Raw genomic sequence first — 5,750 nt, 5'->3', positions numbered from 1 at the left:
AGGTTGGTATTCTTGTCCACACACACATCTATGCTACATGCACTGGTAGCCCTATAATTTTTAGATTGCCGGGGACAGGGTTGTTCTGTATCAATTAACTCACTGTCCCCGCTGTTTAGTTTAAATTTTCCTTCAGAAAATCTGTGAATTTATAGCTGAGTAACTCAGTCCCTTTCTTGGATGGATGCAAACCATCTCTGTTAGTGAGAATTAAGTCCAACATGGGTGATCCTCTAGTTCCCTTCTCTACTATTTGGAAGACAAAGTTTTCTGCTAGGTTTGTCAGGAATCTGTTTGACCTTTCACTTGGTTGCAGAGTTTGTCTTCCAGTTGATGTCAAGATAATTAAAGTCCCCTTTTACTATTGTAATGTGCTTCCTACATAACTCGTCCCACCAAGTTTCCATAATAACAACAATGTCATATCTGCCCTCATTTACCTGAATTTCTAATTCTAATTCACCCTGTTTATTGCTCATACTCTGTGTGTTGGTGTTTCTGTCCAAAGTTTTCCATATTCCATATGGGAGATAGTTCCCAGAAGTAGGTTTTTCTTTAAAGTTGGTCTAATTTTCACTATAGTTTGAGTTACTCCATAGTTCAAGTCAATGTGTTTCTGGATTCAATTAATTTTATTCTGTCATCTGCAAAAAAAAAAAAAGTTTCCTGTCCTTAGTCATAGAGAATCAGGCTTGTGTCCATGCATAGGATGCCAGAGATCTGCTTGCAATTTTGTTTTTCTATTTCTGCTGATACTCTTCTTGTTATGTCTGAGGGTGCAAAACCCGGGAGCTGGTAAATTTTTTCCTTTTGTGTTGGTCTTAAACATTCCATTACAATATAAATTGTTTCATTGACAGAAGTTTCAACATGCTTAACATAAAAGGATTCCTCTTGCTGGGTGCTTCCTATTCTGATACAAAGAAATAACAGGGCAGGGGCTGAAATATGCAGAATTTCATGTTGTGCTCCCAATGTGGGGGTTTTCAGTTTCTTAATGATATCATTCCTAGAACATACTTGTTGCTTTGTATCTTGGAAATAGACCTTGAAAGTAAACATACAATCTAGTTTCACCCCACAAATAATTAGTATTATCACAACAAAGTATTGATTGCTCTCTCTAGATAATTTTCTGTTTCATTCCTTACTTGGAATGGACAAGTTTGTGTTTTGCTGGGACTGAGTTTAAATACTTCTTATTGTATTAGTTACCCAATTCATGTCGGAAGGTTGGATAAAACAGAAAGGTAAAATAGTATATAATAAAATAGATTTTAAAGATGAATGCTACAAATGTATGTACTGTTACCCTTGCATTCAATGCCTGTGTGTTCTATAAAACATAAGGGGATTTTTATTTGAGTCCCACTACATGGCTTTCTGAAGTAGTGTTTGTAAGTCCTGAGCCCTTCCTGGACCTCATAATTGACAATTAAATTATGTAGGAAACTTGGAGTAGGCAGGATGTTTTTAACTACATTAGTAAAACAATGACACTCTAAGAATGTACATAGCTTAATGGAAAGAAACAATTTACTTCAAGAGAATGATTAAAAAAAAGGCATACACATGGTTTTGTGATTTCATCACCTGAGATTGAAATTTGGGCTGAGAATAAGGGACTGACCAAAGGTCATTCAGCTTATTTTCCAAACTGGGGCTCCTGAGAAGGTGAGGTCACTGCAGAGTGCCTCTTAACATGAGGAGAGAGGTGGAGGGTCCAAGCCTATGCAGTTTGGGAGGTGCATTCTCAAAGGCAAGTCTTCATCTCAGAACAGAACAGAATAACAAAGGTGGAGATTTTCTAGTCCAAGCCCCTGCTCAAGCAAAAGACCCTATACCATTTCAGACANAACTAATAAAGAAATGAAGCTGATAATTTGTCCCGATCCCTTGAATGAACTAAATTGGTTACTTTCAGCCAGTTTTGTTTTTATTTTTGCAATTTAGGGCAGTAACCTGATATATAGAGATGTAGATATATATTGCACTCAGCCTATGAAACCATGACATATAATGCAGCATTTGTTTTATTTTTAATCTTAAATTATTTTGATTTTAATGTTGATTTTATTGATTATTTTATACACCGCTCAGGTCTCCTGTCTGAAGGAGACAGGTGATTAAGAAATATGTAAGTAAGTAAATAAATAAATAAACAAAAAATAAATATTTGTCTTGCTCTGCATAAAGCTAAGGTGACCAACCATCCTCCTTTAGGGAGGACAGTCCTCCTTTTATAAGTTCTGTCCTCTCTCGAAAAGTGTCCTCCTACATGTTCTCCTTTTTGATATTTGAAGACTAATCTGTAAATCTCCGTATTCAATCGATGCCGATCCGATCTGTTGCATGTGATGTGACGTATTTGTATTTGACATGACGATTCGTCAAGACTCGGTACAGTCCAGCAAGACACGATTATGAGACACATGCACTCCGCACAAGAGAATTGTTTTGAGAGAGTATACCTCACGCAAGTGGCTTTGTTTACTTCTTACCGAAACACGACACGGCACACACACACGCATTAGACTCACTTTTTTCCCTTCAATTTATTTGTGTCCTCGTTCTCATTGTAAAAAAGTTGGTCACCTTAATAAAGCTAACTATGAAAGGAAAAGAACCAAGGAATTTAGAGAGTACCTGGAAAGTAAACACACAGAGAATCCATGTGATTTCAATCTCTTGTTCAATGTGCACGAAGTTTTCTTCTGCATAAACATTCTTTGTAATTACCAGGACATAGATAGCCACATCTAACCTAGCAGTTCCCAACATTTTTAGCTCCCAGGGCTGGTTTTTTGGGTTAAATGTCTTCCATGCACCATTGCAGGAAGGAATGGTTTCATGCTCATGACCTAGATCCCTCACATATGAAGATGAAACTCACTCCCCCCTCCCCTATTTCCATGCCCTGGTTCCCAACAGGCCTGGGGATTGGGACCACTCTACTAAGCAGTGGCTGTGGCAATCTCTCCCAAATTCATTTCAGAATCTAGAGATTTTTTCTGCATCTTTTCTTTGAAACATCAGATAATTATTCTGAGCCCTAACCAGAATAAATGAGAACAGCTAATCAAAGAGAGAATTCTATCTAAACATTGATTTTGAAAATTATAAGGTATACTCTTCTCAAAATTATTCATTTTGTGTACTGCAGCCCATATGCTTCATAACCAAAAAAGAAAACAACAAACCCAATATTCTTCACAACCCCTTTTTTTCCAAAATATAAAGAAAATGAATATCCACTTCCTGAAATTTCAACGTTTGAGACCCACTTCGTTGCTGTGGGTAAGGGTGCACTTTATACTGGGAAACCATCAACCCTAGTCCTCCTTGAGACATGAAAGCCTCAGCTGATATGTTCTTGTGGGAACTGAGTAGAAAAATTGGAAGAAGACTATATTGTAGGATGGCTCTCCGCTTCTCTCATGTAATTGCCCTTATTCCTGATAAGTTCCCTTTCTTTGTCAGCTTGTATTAAAGCTATGTCATTCTTAGTTATAAGCATTGGATGGTATTTCATTCTGCCCTCTCACACTGTTTCATTAACCAAGATTTTTTTCCTTTGATTTTTAATTTTATTGATTGCGGCTTTATCCTGAGTACAAAGGGGAAATATGTGATTGCTGTGGAGATTTTCTCCATTTTGGCTTCTGCAGCTGGATTACTGGGCTGCATCTTTTCCCTTAAATGGTATATCATCATTCTGAGACCTGATTTGAATAAGAAGGAGCAACTAATAAAGAAATGAAACTGATATTTATACCAGATCCCTTAAATGAAGCAAATTGGTTACTTTCAGCTAATAGGGCTTTTTTTTCTTTTTGCAGTTTGTGGCAGTAATCTGATATATTGAGATGCAGATATATATTGCACTCAGCCTATGACACTATGATAGATAATTCAGCATTTGATATAATTTATAATCTTAAATTATTCTGGTTTTAATGTTAATTTTATTGATTATATTATACACCACACAGAGCCCCTTTCTGAAGGAGATGGGTGGTTGAGAAATCTAAAAATAATAAACAAACAAACAAATAAATAAATATTTTTCTTGCTCTGCATGAAGCTAACTATGAAAGAAAGAGAACCAAGGAAGTTAGAGAGTTACCTGGAAAGTAAACTTACAGAGGATCCATGTGATTGAAATCTCCTGTTCGATGTACAGGAAGTTTTGTCCTCAATAAACACTTCTTTGAAATTACCAGGACATAGATATCTACATCTAAGCTAGCGGTCCCCAACATTTTTGGCTCCAGAGACTGGTTTTTTGGGGGGAAATGTATTCCATGGACCAGCAGGAAAGAGCATGGTTTTATGCTCATGACCTAGATCCCTCACATATGCAGATAGATCTCACTTTCCTACTATTTGCGTGACCTAGTACCCAACAAGCCCAGGGATTGGGGACTGCTCTATTAAGCAGCACCTGTGACAATCTCTTCCAAGTTTATTGCAATATCTAGAGAGTTTTTCTGCATCTCTTCTTTGAAACGTTAGATAATTATTCTGAGCCCTAATCAGAATAAATGAGAACAGGAGAGAATTCTATCTGGAAATTGATTTTTAACATTATAAAGTGCAGTCTTCTCAAAATGCCTGACTTCATGTGCTACAGCCCATAAGCATCATAATATTATTGCCAAAAAAGAAAACAACCAACCCTTCCAACATTCTTCACAACCACTTTTTTCCCCAAAATATAAAGGAAAATGGCGATGAATATCCACTGCACAAAATCTCAATGTTTGACACCCTTTGTTTTTGTGGGTAAGATGGTAGGCTATATATTGAGAAACCATCAACTCTAGTCCTCCTTGAGACATGAAAGCCTCAACTGATATGTTGTTGTCAGAGGTGAGGAGAAAAATTGGAAGAAGACTATGTAGGATTGTACTCAACTTCCCTCATGTAATTGCCTTATTCATGATAAGTTCCCTGTCTTTGTTCGCTTGTTTAAAAGTGATGTCATTCTTAGTTATAAGCCTTGGATGATATTTCATTCAGCCCTCTCAGAAAGGTCATGTCCAACTATAGGGCATGGTGCTCATCTCCTTTTCTTAGCCAAGATAGCCAGCATTGTCCAAAGATATTTTTCCTGCTCATGTGGCCAGCATGGCTATACACCAAAGGCACAGGGAACACTGTTACCTTCCACCAAAATAGTACCTATTAAACTGTTTGCATTTGCATAATTTGGAACATGCTATATAGGGAGAAGATAGGGCAAGTAATGGGTAAAAGTAACTGTATCATGACAGATCAAATATTGGTAATATTATCATGATATATCTTATATCTTATATTAAGCAAAGGGTAAGCAAGGATATTTCCATTATTCTTTTCTTTAATTGTAAGTAAGACACTGCATTGTATTTTTTTTTTTTTTCAATATAAAATTTTATTATTTTTATCATAAAAGAAAAGAAATACATCACAGATATTACACAATGTTATATCCCATCCCCCCACCCCCCGGACTTCCCAAACCAAACCTAGGCTAATATTCAAATACAAGTAAACAAATATTAATATATCTAACTCCAAACTCTAAACTTAAACAATCCATCTCCTCCGTGTTAATAAAAATTATTCATTTAATTCATTCTTCAAATACCCAAAATCTTTACCATTTCAGCAATATAGTTTAACACCATCCCTTACTTATACAAAAAAAGAAAAGAAAAAAATTCCCATCTTCCATAAAGTTAACAAGTTAATTCTGTCATTTCATG

Source organism: Protobothrops mucrosquamatus, unplaced genomic scaffold (assembly GCF_001527695.2).
Source record: "Protobothrops mucrosquamatus isolate PMUCROS unplaced genomic scaffold, P.Mucros_1.0 scaffold303, whole genome shotgun sequence".
NCBI classification, from domain to species: domain Eukaryota; kingdom Metazoa; phylum Chordata; class Lepidosauria; order Squamata; family Viperidae; genus Protobothrops; species Protobothrops mucrosquamatus.
This window is presented reverse-complemented; position numbering follows the sequence as displayed.